Raw genomic sequence first — 18,093 nt, 5'->3', positions numbered from 1 at the left:
AACGTCCCCCGGAGGCCCATCTGCTAGCCTGCTAGCCCCGGCACACTAGCTGTCTGAATCACCGTGTCTCCAGCTCGCCTAGCAACTCACTGGACCCTATGATCACTCGGCTACACATGCCTCTCCCTAATGTCAATATGCCTTGTCTATTGCTGTTTTGGTTTGTGATTATTGTCTTATTTCACTGTAGGGCCTCCAGCCCTGCTCAAAATCCCTTAGCTAGCCCTTTTGTTCCACCCCCCACACATGCAGTCACCTCACCTGGCTTAAATGGTGCCTCTAGAGACAAAACCTCTCATCGTCACTCAATGCCTAGGTTTACCTCCACTGTACTCACATCCTACCATACCCTTGTCTGTACATTATGCCTTGAATATATTCTTCCGCGCCCAGAAATCTACTCCTTTTACTCTCTGTTCCGAACACACTAGACGACCAGTTCTTATAGTCTTGCAGCCGTACCCTTATCCTACTCCTCCTCTGTTCCTCTGGTGATGTAGAGGTTAACCCAGGCCCTGCAGACCCAAGCATCACTCCCATTCCCCAGGTGCTCTCATTTGTTGACTTCTGTAACCGTAAAAGCCTTGGTTTCATGCATGTTAACATTAGAAGCCTCCTTCCTAAGTTTGTTTTATTCACTGCGCCAACCCGGATGTCCTAGCTGTTTCTGAATCCTGGCTTAGGAAGGCCACCAAAAATCCTGACATTTCCATCCCTAACTATAACATTTTCCGACAAGATAGAACTGCCAAAGGGGGCGGAGTTGCAATCTACTGCAGAGAGAGCTTGCAGAGTTCTGTCATGCTATCCAGGTCTGTGCCCAAACAATTCGAGCTTCTACTTTTAAAAATCCATCTTTCCAGAAACAAGTCTATCACCGTTGCCGCTTGTTATAGACCCCCTTCAGCCCCCATCTGTGCCCTGGACACCATATGTGAATTGTTCGCCCCCCATCTATCTTCAGAGTTCGTACTGTTAGGTGACCTAAACTGGGACATGCTTAATACCCCAGCCGTCCTACAATCTAAGCTAGATGCCCTCAATCTCACACAAATTATGAAGGAACCAACCAGGTACAACACTAAATCCGTAACCATGAGCACCCTCGTCCTGACCAACTTGCCCTCTAAATACACCTCTGCTGTCTTCAACCAGGATCTCAGCGATCACTGTCTCATTGCCTGCGTGCGTAATGGGTCCGTGATCAAACGACCACCCCTCATCACTGTCAAACGCTTCCTAAAACACTTCAGCGAGCAGGCCTTTCTAATCGACCTGGCCCGGGTATCTTGGAAGGATATTGACCTCATCCCGTCAGTAGAGGATGCCTGGTTGCTCTTCAAAAGTGCTTTCCTCACCATCCTAAATAAGCATGCCCCATTCAAAAAATGTAGAACTAAGAACAGATATAGTCCTTGGTTCACCCCAGACTTGACTGCCCTTGACCAGCACAAAAACATCCTGTCGCGTTCTGCATTAGCATCGAATAGCCCCCACGATATGCAAATTTCAGGGAAGTCAGGAACCAATATACTCAGTCAGTTAGGAAAGCTAAGGCTAGCTTTTTCAAACAGAAATTTGCATCCTGTAGCACTAATTCCAAAAGGTTTTGGGACACTGGAGAATAAGAGCACCTCCTCCCAGCTGCCCACTGCACTGAGGATAGGAAACATTGTCACCACCGATAAATCTACAATAATCGATCATTTCAAAAAGCATTTTTCGACGGCTGGCCATGCTTTCCACCTGGCTACCCCTAACCCGGCCAACATCTCAGCACCCCCCAAGCCCCCCCCCCCACTTCTCCTTCACCCAAATCCAGACAGCTGATTTTCTGAAAGAGCTGCAAAACCTGGATCCCTACAAATCAGCTGGGCTAGACAATTCGGACCCTCTCTTTCTAAAATTATCTGCTGTTGAAATTGTTGCAACCCCTATTACTAGCCTATTCAACCTCTCTTCCGTATCGTCTGAGATCCCCAAAGATTGGAAAGCTACCGCGGTCATCCCCCTCTTCAATGGGGGAGACACTCTAGACCCAAACTGTTATAGACCTATATCCATCCTGCCCTGCCTTTCTAAAATCTTCGAAAGCCAAGTTAACAAACAGATCACCGACCATTTCGAATCCCACCGTGCCTTCTCCACTATGCAATCTGTTTCCAAGCTGGTCATGGGTGCACCGCCATCGATAAAACACAGTACTGTGCAGCCGTCTTCATCGACCTGGCCAAGGCTTTCGACTCTGTCAATCACCACATTCTTATCGGCAGACTCAAAAGCCTTGGCTTCTCAAATGACTGCCTTGCCTGGTTCACCAATTACTTCTTAGACAGAGTTCAGTGTGTCAAATCAGAGGGCCTGTTGTCTGGACCTCTGGCAGTCTCTATGGGGGTGCCACAGGGTACAATTCTCAGGCCGACTCTTTTCTGTGTATATATCAATGATGTCGCTCTTGCTGCTGGTGATTCTCTAATCCACCTCTACGCAGACGACACCATTCTGTATACATCTGGCCCTTCTTTGGACACTGTGCTAACAAACCTCCAAACGAGCTTCAACGCCATACAACACTCCTTCCGTGGCCTCCAACTGCTTTTAAATGCGAGTAAAACTAAGTGCATGTTCTTCAACCGATTGCTGCACGCCCCCTCCCGCCCGACTAGCGTCACTACTCTGGACGGTGCTGACTTAGAATATGTGGACAACTACAAATACCTAGGTGTCTGGTTAGACTGTAAACTCTCCTTCCAGACTAGGGGCTAGGGGGCAGTATTTTCACGGCCAGATGAAAAACGTACCCAATTTAAACAGGTTACTACTCTGGCCCAGAAAATTGAATATGCATATTATTAGTATATGAATAGATTTGAATAGAAAACACTCTGACGTTTCTAAAACTGTTTGAATGGTGTCTGTGAGTATAACAGAACTCATATGGCAGGCAGAAAACCTGAGAAAAATTTAATCAGGAAGTGGGAGAATTTAGAAACGTAGTTTTTGTTTAGAATCCCTTGGAAAACTACAGTGACATAGGATTTACGTTAGACCTCCTAACTCTTCCATTGGCTGTCAACAATCTTTATGAACAGGTTTCAACCGTCATCTGTTACCGGGCAGATCATTTTGGCTCAGTCAATCATTGGCCAGTCTGAGGAGAGGTGTCTTATGATGCGCATACATGTGACGTCATCGTTTAAAAAAAAATTTCCTCTGGGATGAATAGCTATTGCCCGGTTGTAAAATTATCGCATTGTAAAGTGTTCTGGATGGGTCAACAAAACGGACGTATTTGGACATAAATGATGGACTTTGCAGAACAAATGAACATTTATTGTGGATGTGGGTGCCCATCCGAGTGCATTCCGCCGAAGATCAGCAAAGGTAAGTAAATATTTCGAACATATTGTTAGAGATTTGTCGACGCCGTGGTTGTAGGCTAACTGTATAGCTTAGCATTGAAGGCTAAGTTCTGTACTCAGAATATTGAACAATGTGCTTTTTCCGTAACGTTATTTTGAAATCTGACAAAGTGGTTGCATAAAGGAGTAGATTATCTCTAATTCTTTAAATAATTGTTATAACATTTTTCAACATTTATGAGTTCTTCCGTAAATTAAATGTGCCTATTCACCGTTAGTTATGGGGAGAAAACATTTTCTGAACGTCACGCGCCAATGTAAAAATTGGGTTTTGGATATAAATATAAACTTGATCGAACAAAAAATGCATGTATTGTCTAACATGATGTCCTAGGAGTGTCATCTGATGAAGATTGTCAAAGGTTAGTGCTTAATTTTAGCTGTATATCTGGTTTTGTGATGGCTATCGTGCTTGGAAAATTGCTTTTTTTTTCTTTTGCTGAGGTGCTATGCTAAAATAATCTAATGTTTTTCTTTCACCGTAAAGTCTTTTTGAAATAAGACAATGTGATTGGATTAACGAGTTGAGTATCTTTAAAATGCCGTATAATACTTGAATTTTAATTTTGAGATTATTTTTGTTTTGAATATCGCGCCGTGCTATCTCACTGGTTGTTGTACAACCAATCCCGTTAGCGGGATTGTATCCTCAAGAGGTTTTAAGCATCTCCAATCCAGAATAAAATCTAGAATCGGCTTCCTATTTCACAACAAAACCTTCTTCACTCATGCTGCCAAACATACCCTCGTAAAACGGACTATACTACCCACAACTGCGAACTGTATGCTCTCGTTGGCTGGCCCTCACTACATATTCGTCGCCAAATCCACTGAACCCAGGTCATCTATAATGCTTCGCTTGGTAAAGCCCCGCCTTATCTCAGCTCACTGGACACCATAGCAACACCCACCCGTAGCGCTCCAGCAGGTATATTTCACTGGTCATCCCCGAAGCCAACACTTCCTTGGGCCGCCTTTCCTTCCAGTTCTCTGCTGCCAATGGCTGGAACGAATTGCAAAAATCACTGAAGCTGGAGTCTTATATCGCCCTCACTAAATTTAAGCATCAGCTGTCAGAGCAGCTTACCGATCACTGTACCTGTACACAGCCAATCGGTAAATAGCACACCCAACTACCTCATCCCCATATTGTTACTTATCCTCTTGCTCATTTGCAACCCAGTATCTCTACTTCCACATAATCATCTGCACATCTATCACTCCAGTGTAAATGCTAAATTGTAATTTTTTCGCCTCTATGGCCTATACATTTGTTTATGTGTAACTCTGTGTTGTTTTTGTCGCACTGCTTTGCTTTATCTTGGCCAGGTCGCAGTTGAAAATGAGAACTTGTTCTCAACTGGCCTACCTGGTTAACCTGTTATGGCTAGGGGGCAGTATTTTCACGGATGGATAAAAAACGTACCCGATTTAATCTGATTAGTACTCCTGCCCAGAAACTAGAATATGCATATAATTATTAGCTTTGGATAGAAAACACTCCAAAGTTTCTAAAACTGTTTGAATGGTGTCTGTGAGTATAACAGAACTCATTTGGCAGGCCAAAACCTGAGAAGATTCTGTACAGGAAGTACCCTGTCTGACCATTTCTTGGCCTTGTTGATTATCTCTATCTATTACAGGGGATCTCTGCTCTTACGTGACACTTTCTACGGCTCACATGGACTCTCAGAAGGCGGCAAAATGCTGAATCGTGGCTTTGCAGGCTCTGGCTGAAACAAAGTAGCGCGTTTGGATAGTGGCTGGTTACAGTACTGTGAGACTCAGGCTCGTGCCCGCGTCGACCGAAAGCTTTGTTTTCTTTCCTCTGTTTAGCTAAACGGAGATTCCCAGTCGGAATATTATCGCTTTTTTACGAGAAAAATGGCATAAAAATGGATTTTAAACAGCGGTTGACATGCTTCGAAGTACGTTAATGGAATATTTAGAAATCTTTTGTCACGAATTGCACCATGCTCGCGACCCTGATTTACCATTTCGGATAGTGTCTTGGAACGCACGAACAAAACGCCGCAATTTGGATATAACGATGGATTATTTTGGACCAAACCAACATTTGTTATTGAAGTAGCAGTCCTGGGAGTGCATTCTGACGAAGACAACAAAGGTAATGAAACTTTTGTAATAGTAAATCGGAGTTTGATCAGGGCTAAACTTGGTCGGTGTCTAAATGGCTAGCCGTGATGGCTGGGCTATCTACTGAGAATATTGCAAAATGTGCTTTCACCGAAAAGCTATTTTAAAATCGGAAAAAACGAGTGCATAGAGGAGTTCTGTATCTATAATTCTTAAAATAATTGTTATGTTTTTTGTGAACGTTTATCGTGAGTAATTTAGTAAATTCACCGGATGATTGCGGGGGGTATGCTAGTTCTGAACGTCACATGCTAATGTAAAAAAGCTGGTTTTTGATATAAATATGAACTTGATTGAACAAAACATGCATGCATTGTATAACATAATGTCCTAGGGTTGTCATCTGATGAAGATCATCAAAGGTTAGTGCTGCATTTAGCTGTGGTTTTGTTTTTTGTGACATTATATGCTAGCTTGAAAAATGGGTGTCTGATTATTTCTGGCTGGGTACTCTGCTGACATAATCTAATGTTTTGCTTTCGTTGTAAAGCCTTTTTGAAATCGGACAGTGTGGTTAGATTAACGAGAGTCTTTAAAATGCTGTAAAATAGTCATATGTTTGAAAAATTGAAGTTTTCGGATTTTAGAGGAATTTGTATTTCGCGCCACGCCCATCATTGGATATTGGAGCAGGTGTTCCGCTAGCGGAACGTCTAGATGTAAGAGGTTAAATAAAGTTTAAATTAAAAAATGAATAAAAATTATTCTACTATTTTTTTTATTTTATATATATTTTTAAATATATATATGTGTGTGTGTGTATATATGTTTGTAATTTTATTTATTTTTTGCAGGATGGCGCCGACAGAGATGGTCGCCTCTCTTCAAGTCCTTCGGAAACTATTGCAGTATTTAAATGCTGTAATTACATTTTTTAAATGTATTATCTTTTATATTGTTAGCCCAAAAAAATCTTAAGTGTTATTTCATACAGCTGGGAAGAACTATTGGATATAAGAGCGATGCCAACTTACCAACATTACGACCAGGAATATGACTTTCCCGAAGCGGATGCTTTGTTCGGACCACCACCCAGGACAGGGGATCTAATCCCAGAAGCCGACCCAAAACAACGTCACCGCAGAAGAGGCAGACAGAGCGGCCTCCTGGTCAGGCTCCGTAGGTGTGCACACCGCCCACCGCTTCTGAGTATACTACTCGCCAATGTCCAGTCTCTTGACAACAAGGTAGACGAAATTAGAGCAAGGGTTGCCTTCCAGAGAGACATCAGAGATTGTAACATTCTCTGTTTCACGGAAACATGGCTCTCTCGGGATACGTTGTCAGAGTTGGTTCAGCTTCTTCATGCATCGCGCCGACAGAGATGAATCCCTCTCCGGGAAGAAGGGCAGGGGCTTCATGATTAACGACTCATGGTGTAATCATAACAACATACATGAACTCAAGTCCTTCTGCTCACCCAACCTAGAATTCCTCACAATCAAATGCCGGCCATATTATCTCCCAAGAGAATTCTTGTCAGTTATCGTCACAGCTGTGTATATACCCCTCAAGCAGACACCACGACGGCCCACAAGGAACATCACTGGACTCTATGTAAACTGGAAACCATATATCCTGAGGCTGCATTTTTTGTAGCTGGGGATTTTAACAAAGCAAATTTGAGAACAAGGCTACCTAAATTCTATCAGCATATCTATTGCAGCACTCGCGCAAGCAATACACTCGATCACTGCTACTCTAACTTCCGCGATGCATACCGCCTCCATTCAGAAAATTCAACCACGACTCCATCTTGCTCCGACCATCTTATAGGCAGAAACTCAAACAGGATGTACCCGTGACTAGAACCATTCAACGCTGGTCAGACCAATCGGAATCCACGCTTCAAGATTGTTTTGATCACGCGGACTGGGAAATGTTCCGGGCAGCCACAGAGAATAACATTGATCTATCCGCTGACTCAGTGAGTGAGTTTTATAGGGAAGTGCATTGGAGATATTGTACCCACTGTGACTATTAAAACCTCCCCTAACCAGAAACCATGGATGGATGACTGCATTTGCGCAAAACTGAAACCATGGAAAGAGGCCTGGGAATATGGCCGAATATAAAGTGTAGTTATTCCCTCCGCAAGGCAATAAAACAGGCAACATGTTGGTATAGGGACAAAGTGGAGTCGGAATTCAACAGCTCAGACATGAGACGTATGTGTCACACCTGTCGAAAGGATTGGACCAAGGCGCAGCGTGTTGAGTGCTCATCTTCTTTTATTATGAGAGAACACTTAAACAAAATAAACAAATGCCAAACAACAGTTCCGTAAGGACAACAACTATACGAAAAACAACCATACACAAAACCCAAAGGAAAACAGGCTGCCTAAGTATGGCTTCCAATCAGAGACAACGAAAGACACCTGCCTCTGATTGGAAACCATACTCGGCCAAACCTGGAAAACGAAACATAGAAAATGAAAACTAGAACACATTCCCCTGGAAACAAACCCCAAAACACACAAAACAACCCCCTGCCACGCCCTGACCATTCTACTATGGCAAATGACCCTTTTCACTGGTCAGGACGTGACAGTACCCCCCCCCCCCCCGAAGGTGCAGACCCTGACTGCACCTCAAACAAACCCCCTCCCACAAAAACAACCCCAAACCTAAAGGGAGGGAAGGGAGGGTGGCCACCGTCTACAACGGTTCCTGTGCTACACCCACCCTTCGCCAATCCTCCAGCCACGGAGGTGGCTCTGGCTCCAGGCGTAGCCCCCGTTCTGCGCTGCCGACCCCCACTGGAGGCTCTGGACTGCAGACCGTTGCTGGAGGCCCCGGGCTGAGCGGCGTCGATGGAGGCCCCGGGCTGAGAGGCGTCGCTGGAAGCTCCGGGCTGAGAAGCGTCGCTGGAGGCTCCTGACTGGGGAGCGTCGCTGGAGGCTCCGGGCTGACAAGCGTCGCTGGAGGCTCCTGACTGGGGAGCGTCGCTGGAGGCTCCGGGCTGAGGAGCGTCGCTGGAGGCTCCGGGCTGAGGAGCGTTTCTGGCGGCTCCAGGCTGAGGAGCGTCACTGGAGGCCTCCTGCGTGGAGCTGGGACCGGTCTCCCCGGACTGGGGAGACTTACAGGAGACTGGGTGCGCAGAGCAGGCACGGGGCACACTGGGCCGTGGAGGCGCACCGGAGGTCTGGAGCTCAGGCCTGGCACACCCCGTCCTGGCTGAATGGCTACTGTAGCCCGGCAAATGCGAAGCACTGGCACAGGGCGAACTGGGCTGTGCTGGAGAATGAGGGCTGCCATGCGTAGAGCAGGCACAGGGTAAGCTGGGCCGAGGAGACGCACTGGAGACCAGATACGTTGTGCCGGCGCACTTCTCCCTGGCTGCCAGCCAACTCTCGCTCGGCAACGCTGAGGAGCCCGTACTGACCGCACCGGACTGTGCGTGCGTGTGGGCGATACAGTGCGCATTTCCGCATAGCTCGGTGCTTTCCTCGTCACCCGCTCCCCACTGTAAGCACGGGGAGTTGGCTCAGGACTCCACCCTGACTCTGCCCAACTCCCCGTGTGCCCCCCAAAAATGTTTGGGGGAATGCCTCTCGCACTTGCCTCTTGGTTTATACAGCACCTCAGAGTAACGCCGCTCTGCTTTCGCTGCCTCAAGTTCCTCCTTCGGTCCGCGATACTCCCCAGCCTGCCTCCAGGGTCCTTTCCCGTCTAATATCTCCTCCCACGTCCACGACTCCAAGTACTTCTCCTGTTGCTCCCTTCCACGCTGCTTGGTCCTTCGGTGGTGGGTGGTTCTGTCACACCTGTCGAAAGGATTGGACCAAGGCGCAGCGTGTTGAGTGCTCATCTTCTTTTATTATGAGAGAACACTTAAACAAAATAAACAAACGCCAAACAACAGTTCCGTAAGGACAACAACTATACGAAAAACAACCACCCACAAAACCCAAAGGAAAACAGGCTGCCTAAGTATGGCTTCCAATCAGAGACAACGAAAGACACCTGCCTCTGATTGGAAACCATACTCGGCCAAACCTGGAAAACGAAACATAGAAAATGAAAACTAGAACACATTCCCCTGGAAACAAACAAACCCCAAAACACACAAAACAACCCCCCTGCTACGCCCTGACCATTCTACTATGGCAAATGACCCTTTTCACTGGTCAGGATGCGACAGTATGTGGCAGGGTCTACAGGAAATCACGGACTACAAAAAAAAAACTGCCAAGTCATGGACACCGACGTCTTGCTTCCAGACAAACTAAAAACCTTCTTTGCCCGCTTTGAGGATAATACAGTGCCACAGTCGCAGCCCGCTAATAAGAATGTAAGAATGCTGTTCATTGACTACAGTTCAGCATTTTACACCATAGTACCCTCCAAGCTCATCATTAAGCAGGAGGCCCTAAGTCTCAACCCCACCCTGTGCAATTGGGTCCTAGACTTTCTGACGGGCCGCCCCCAGGTGGTGAAGGCAGAAAACAACATCTCCACTTGGCTGATCCTTAACACTAGGGCCCCACAAGGGTGCGTGCTCAGCCCCCTCCTGTACTCCCTGTTCATGACTGCGTGGCCATGTACACCTCCAACTCAATCATCAAGTTTTCAGACGACACAACAGTAGTGGGCTTGATTACCAACAACGACGAGACAGCCTACAGGGAGGAGGTGAGGGCACTTGGAGTGTGGTGTCAGGAAAACAACCTCTCACTCAACGTCAACAAAACAAAGGAGATGATCGTGGACTTCAGGAAACAGCAGAGGGAGAACCCCCCCTATCCACATCGAAGGGACAGTAGTGGAGGTGGAAAGTTTTAAGTTCCTGGGCGTACACATCACAGACAAACTGAAATGATCCACCCACACAGACAGTGTGGTGAAGAAGGCGTGCCTCTTCAACCTCAGGAGGCTGAAGAAATTTGTCTTGTCACCTAAGACCCTGACAAACTTTTATAGATGCACAATCGAGAGCATCCTGTCGGGCTGTAGGACCACCTGGTACGGCAACTGTGCCACCCTCAACCGCAAGGCTCTCCAGAGGGTGGTGCGGTCTGCACAACGCATCACCGGGGGCAAACTACCTGCCCTCCAGGACACCTACAACACCCGATGTCACAGGAAGGCCAAAAAGATCATCAAGGGCAACAACCACCTGAGCCACTGCCTGTTTACCCCGCTAGCATCCAGAAGGCGAGGTCAATACAGGTGCATCAAAGCTGGGACCGAGACACTGAAAAACAGCTTCTATCTCAAGGCCATCAGACTGCTAAACAGCAATCACTAACTCAGAGGCTGCTGCCTACAGAGGCTGCTGCCTCATAGACTCATATCACTGGCAACGTTAATAAATGGATCACTAGTCACTTTAAACAATGTCACTTGAGTAATGTAAGATATGTTAACATTATTAATCTCATTACTCATTACCATCTATTGCACCTTACCTATGCTGCTCGGCCACCGCTCATCATATATTTATATGTACTTATTCTTATTCCATCCCTTTAGATTTGTGTGTATTAGGTAGTTGTTGGGGAATTGTTAGTTTACTAGTTAGATATTACTGCACTATCAGAACTAGAAGCACAAGCATTTCTCTACACTCGCAATAACATCTGCTAACCATGTGTGTGACCAATAAAATGTTATTTCATTTAGAAAATAGTAAAAATAAAGAAAAACCCTTGAATGAGTAGGTGTGTCCAAACTTTTGACTGGTACTGTAATTGGACACAAGTGGCAAGTTTTCAACTATGAAGTTTTTATCAGAGTTGTGCCTGTTTTTCACACGCGTATCTTCCCTTTCATTGGCTAGAATGGTACCACCTGATCTCGCCTTTAGGGTAGCACCATGGTGTAGCCAGAGGACAGCTATTTCCCATCCTCCTTTGGCTACATTGACTATAATAGAAAACCTAGGAGGCTCGTGCTCCTCACCCCCTTCCATAGACCAACATGGTAATTATGACTTCCTCCAACCAATAAAATATTTTGCAGTATTAACTGACATGTCAATCCAATCAAATGATCAGAGAATAAACCCACACTCTATGAAAAAAGGTTTCCAAGGGTACCCATAGGAGAACCCTTTTTGGTTCCAGGCAGAACCATTTTGGGGTCCATGTAGAACTCTCTGTGGAAAGGGTTCTACAAGAACCCAAAATGGTTCTACTTGAACCAAAATGGTTCTACCTGGAACTAACAAGGCTTCTTCAAATGGTAAACCTATGGAGACAGCCGAATAACACTTTTAGGTTCTAGATCGCACCTTTTTTTCTAAGAGTGTGGTAGCATGTGTGATTTTGAAGCGTTGCGAGTTGGTGACATTGGATAGATTTGAGATGGTGAATAGTGATACTGCTATAAGTTTAGCATTTTTAGGATATTATTTATTTAAATTTGTTTCTTCAAACTACAGAAGATAGAGAAGGCAGATTACATATTGTTTCCTTGCTTTTAGAACTTTATTTTTCTCTCACGTTAGTGCCATTTATTTAAACTTGCCCTGTTAACAAGAACAGTGCCTTCGGGCAAGGATTCAGACCCCTTGACTATTTCCTTTTTTTTTTTTTTTTATGTTGTAGCCTTATTCTAAAATTGATTCAATAAAAAAAAAATCCTCAGAAATCTACACACAATACCCCATAATGACAAAGCAAAAACAGGTTTTTAGAAATAAAAAACAGAAATATGACATTTACATAAGTATTCAGACCTTTTGCTATGAGTCTCGAAATTGAGCTCAAGTGCGTCCTGTTTCCATTGATCATCCTTGAGATGTTTCTACAACATGATTGGAGTCCATTTGTGGTAAATTCAATTGATTGGACATGATTTTGAAAGGCACACACCTGTCTATGTAAGGTCCCACTATTGCCAGTGCATGTCAGAGTAAAAACCAATCCATGAGGTCGAAGGAGCCCCGAGACTATGGAACTCAGTTTGGGTCTTTGCGTGTCAAAAAAGATACACGTCAAATAAGCTTGTTTACCAGTCAGGACCCGAATATGACTGCACGTCACATAATAATTGAACACGTTCATACATTTTTGACGTAGTTATTACACATTGATTATATTATCACTCGTATTTCATATGTCACAACGATTCGCCGTATGCTATCATACTGGTAAAGTTTTGTCTGGGCTAGACACACTTCCCCAAGTTCTGGACAGTGCTGGTCGTAAATAAACTAGCTAACGTTAGCTGATGGATGCCAACAATGTACTTTCCCAAAAACATAGCAAAACGACATAATCTGTTTCTGTAGTTATAGTTAGCTAACTATCTAGATAAGTGTCATCAACTAAAATATCCCTAATTTATAAGACAGTTCTTACTTGATTAATGGTGGTCGGACCCACCTATGTGAAGCTAGCCACAATAAGGACTAGCCACATTAGTGGAATTTGCGGGTTGCCTTCACAATAAAAGTCTCTCAATGAAAGTAATTCAAATAATCCACAAAAAAAGCGGAATCATGCCATAAGGGAATAGTTCATGCTAAACGAGGTTGGAATGTTCTTATATAAATTGAACAAAAGACAATTGTTAATTTGACAAAAATCTGTTGAAATCCCACTGGATGTATTAGACTGTAGAATTGCATTGGGGGCATACTTATTTCACTGTACAGCCTTATGGATTGTGGATCAATGACATGGTGTATCAGTCTACTCAGTGACACCCAGAGAACATTAGCATCGTAGCTCTTATTGCGGGACTCTGAAACCACTGTGAATTGAGCCACATGTATTGTACCAGTCAACCTGTTATGTGTATTGAACACTATTCCAGAAGAAAAACAATACAACATGGATGTTTTGGAGCCTGATAACTCTTGAGGAGGACTTCGGGAAAAAAGCAATTGGGTACTGAGTAGGCTGATACCCCATTGCATTGATCCCCAATCGTTAGGTAAGGCTGTACAGTGCAATATGAATGTCAATATGCACAATATGCTGACTGGGGAGGTGATTTCCCACCGTCATAGTCCAGCAATAAGAGCTAATATTTCTGTAAACTCTTCACTGTTCTGTTCTCTGGGTGTCACCGAGTAGATTGATACACCATTTCATAGCTCCACATTCCAACACTCCAACCATGTTTAACATGATCAAGTCTAAATATGGCATGATTTCACCAATTGTAACCTTCTGCATCACTTTAAAAAAAAAAGACTTTTATTTTAAAGACAAACCGCAAATTCCACTATTGTGGCTCATCCTTATTGTGGCTGGCTTCACAGCCCATAACCCATTCCGCTCAAGCCATAGATAGTACTTACTCACATGAATTCCTAAATCATTGCTAAGAAAATTGAAAATGACTGCAGTTTGTACTGCTCATTGTTTTCAGGCTGGTTGCATTGGTCCTAGCTAGGTACCAAGCTAAAGCTAGTTAGTTACCCCAGAAGTTGCAGATAACATCTGTATCAAATATATTTACAAACATTTTTGATCCTGATCTAATCTCAAATGCTCACACGGACGTTTTCACATTCGGTCGAAGAAATAATGCCTTATTACCAACGCGGTATTGTACAGCTGTAACAGTGATCGTAATGGCGCTTGGCTTGCACGTGCAAATTCAGCACACACAACCTTCTATAATATAATTGTGTTATTTGACGTGTCAAATTAAAAGCTTATTTGACGTGTATCTTTTTGACACACAAAGACCCAAACGGCGTTCCATATGAGACAGAATTGTGTCGAGGCACAGTTCTGGGGAAGGGTACCAAAACATTTCTGCAGCATTGAAGGTCCACAAGAACAAAGTGGCCTCCATCATTTAAATTGAAGAAGTTTAGAACCACCAAGACTCTTGGTAGAACTGGCTACCTGGGCAAATTTTTTCAGCGGCAGAGACTGGGAGACTAGTCAGGATCGAGGCAAATGTGAATGGAGCAAAGTACAGAGAGATCTTTGATCAAAACCTGCTCCAGAGTGCTCAGGACCTCAGACTGTGGCGAAGGTTCAACTTCCAACAGGACAACGACCCTAAACACAGCCAAGACAAATTCAGGAGTGGCTTCGGGACAAGTCTCTGAATGTCCTTGAGTGGCCCGGACAGATTCCAGACTTGAACCCGATCGAACATCTCTGGAGAGACCTGAAAATCAAATCAAATTTGATTTGTCACATGTGCCGAATACAACAAGTGTAGACCTTACCGTGAAATTCTTAGTTACAAGCCCTTAACCAACAGTGCAGTTCAAGAAGAGTTAAGAAAATATTTACCAAATAAACTCAAGTAAAAAATAATAAAATGTAACACAATAACATAACAATAACGAGGCTATATACAGGGAGTACCGTCACCGAGTCAGTATGCGGGGGTACAGGTTAGAGGTAATTTGTACATGTAGGTAGGGGTGAAGTGACTATGCATAGATAATAAACAGCGAGTAGCAGCAGTGTACAAAACAAATGGGGGGGGGGGGGCAATGTTATAGTCAGATGACCATTTGATTAATTGTTCAGCAGTCTTATGGCTTGGGGGTAGAAGCTGTTAAGGAGCATTTTGGTCCTAGACTTGGCGCTCCGGTACCGCTTGCCGTGCGGTAACAGAGAAAACAGTCTATGACTTGGGTGACTGGAGTCTCTTGACAATTCTATGGGCTTTCCTCTGACACCGCCTATTTTATAGGTCCTGTATTGCAGGAAGCTTGGCCCCAGTGATGTACTGGGCAGTACGCACTACCCTCTGTAGCGCCTTACGGTCAGATGCCGAGCAGTTTCCATACCAGGCGGTGATGCAACCGGTCAGGATGCTCTCGATGGTGCAGCTGTAGAACTTTTTGAGGATGTGGGGACCCATGCCAAATCTTTTTGGAGTCGTATTTGGCCACGCAGTCATGGGTGAACAGGGAGCACAGGAGGGGACTAAGTACACACCCCTGAGGGGCCCCAGTGTTGAGGATCAGCATGGCAGACATGTTGTTGCCTATCCTTACCACCTGGGGGTGGCCCGTCAGGAAGTCCAGGATCCAGTTGCAGAGGGAGGGGTTTAGTCCCAGGGTCCTTAGCTTAGTGATGAGCTTTGTGGGCACTATGGTGTTGAACACTGAGCTGTAGTCAATGAACAGCACTCTCACATAGGTGTTCCTTTTGTCCAGGTGGGAAATGGCAGTGTGCGATTGAGATTGCATCATCTGTGGATCTGTTGGGGCGGTATGCAAACTGGAGTGAGTCTAGGGTATCCGGGAGGATGCTGTTGATGTGAGCCATGACCAGCCTTTTAAAGCACTTCATGGCTACCAACGTGAGTGCAAGGGACGGTAATCATTTAGGCAGGTTACCTTCACTTCCTTGGGCACAGGGACTATGGTGGTCTGCTTGAAACATGTAGGTATTACAGACTCAGTCAGGGAGAGGTTGAAAATGTCAGTGAAGACACTTGCCAGTTGGTCCGCACGTGCTTTGAGTACATGTCTTGGTAATCTGTCTGGCCCCGCGGCTTTGTGAATGTTGACCTGTTTAAAGGTCTGGCTCACATCGGCTACCGAGAGAGTTATCACAGAGTCATCCAGAACAGCTGGTGCTCTCGTGCATGCTTCAGTGTTACTTGCTTCGAAGCGAGCATAAAAAGCATTTAGCTCGTCTGGAAGGCTCACTTCACTGGGCAGCATGTGTCTGTGCAGCAACGTTCCCCATCCAACCTGACAGCGCTTGAGAGAATATGCAGGGAAGAATGAGATTTTTTTTTAAATGTTTTTTTTATTTTTATTCAGATGTGCCAAGCTTTTAACGCCATAGCCAAGAAGACTCAATGCTGTAATCGCTGCAAAAGGTGCTTCAACAAAGTATTGACTAAAGAATTAGCACACATTTCTGAAAATCTGTTTCAGCTTTGTCATTAATTTTAGAATAAGGCTGTAACGTAACAACATTTGGAAAAACTCAAGGGGTCTGAATATTTTCTGAATGCACTGTATGAATGGTCTATGTATGAATTCTATGCAGTCAATATACTGTCATTTCTATTTTATCATTCATAACACATTTATGGCTAAGTGCTTCATGGTCATAACTGTGCAGTTTGCCACTCTGATCTATGACACCAACATTAAGAATCTAACGTTAGCTATGTATGAATTCTATGCAGTCAATTTACTGTCATTTGTATTTTCCCATTTCATAAAGCATTTATAAATTTTCTTCACTTAAAATAAAATACAGACACAGCACACAGCACAGTATGAACATTTTATTTGACATTTTCTAGAAAACAAGAAAACAAGTGCAAAGGATGGCCTAAGAATCCTATTGATATTTTTCAGTTTGACTTCAGCAAAGATTCATAATAAAGCCTTCTAATTCAACTCCCCATTTCAGACTCATAGCAATAACTATTTTAGTGAGTAAAACGTAATGTTACTAACACAGGGTGGTTAAGCTAGCTAGCATTATTCCCTAGCTAGCTAGCAGCAAGCTAAGCCCAGGCCCTAGCACATTGTTAACACGTTTTCCAACTTGGTCATAAAATCATGAAACAATTGGTTAACAATCGTATTTTATTATTCTAAGTCTTACATTGTACTTATTCACATTACAAACCTTTTAAAACAGGACAAAATGTTGCTTTCGTATTTTGTGTTGCTTTCATTTTGGCTGCAAACAGGGAGAGAGGTGAGAGGTCAGTGTGACATCACTTCCTAGTGGTGAGAGCCCAGCGTTTTTCATTAAATACTGAACCAAAATATTAACTTGCTAAATGTTTCATTAGTTGTTTTTTTGTATGACAAATTTATAGAAGCAAGATGTCAATGGGAAGTGACAGTTCACTGACCTCTTCTCACATTCTCCTGCGCAGCCTAAATGGAAACAACATGATGTTTCTGTCCTGTTTTTATAAGGGTTGTAATATGCAAAATTTGATTAAATCACATCAGGGAATTACTTTTGAGGTCTGGGAAAAATCGAAGAAATGTAGATTTTTGAGTGTAGTTGTCATTTAATTCAGTGAGCATGCCCTTCGCTGTTGTTTGGTTAGCTGGTTTTCTGTAGTGCAGTAAGTGCACATGTGATGTGATTCGGCCATCAATGGAATGGGTGGAGTAGAAGGCCAGCAACACTCCGTATTATTTAGAGTCCCATGAAATGACACCATACAGTATATACATTCTACAGACCCTACTGAGTATTCCCTGCTGCTGCACCCAAAATAGTTCTTGCTCTAAGCCAATCTGTATTCCATATACAGTGATTTGCATTGGGGGCATTTATTTGACCTTGGAACATGTTTTAAAACCTACATTTCATGCAAATGTAACTTAAATATGAATCATTGTCCATGTTCAGACAATTATTTTTCATATTTCAGGAATGGTTATGAGCGCTTTTCTACTGTTAATGTGGGGGACTTTTATTTAAAACATTTCTAAAAGTTTGTCACCACGATGTACTTTTTTTTGTGTTGCTGACGAGACGCTAATCATGTGATGAGGTCGCAAATCAAATGCCCCACTTGTGCTGCCACTGGACAGTGAAAAACAAGTAAATGAACCTTTGTTTATTGTAATTTAAATTAGTAGTAGTTGA

Source organism: Salmo salar, chromosome ssa01 (genome assembly GCF_905237065.1).
Source record: "Salmo salar chromosome ssa01, Ssal_v3.1, whole genome shotgun sequence".
NCBI lineage: Eukaryota > Metazoa > Chordata > Actinopteri > Salmoniformes > Salmonidae > Salmo > Salmo salar.
The sequence above is the reverse complement of the archived record's forward strand: the minus strand, read 5'-3'. Positions refer to the sequence as shown.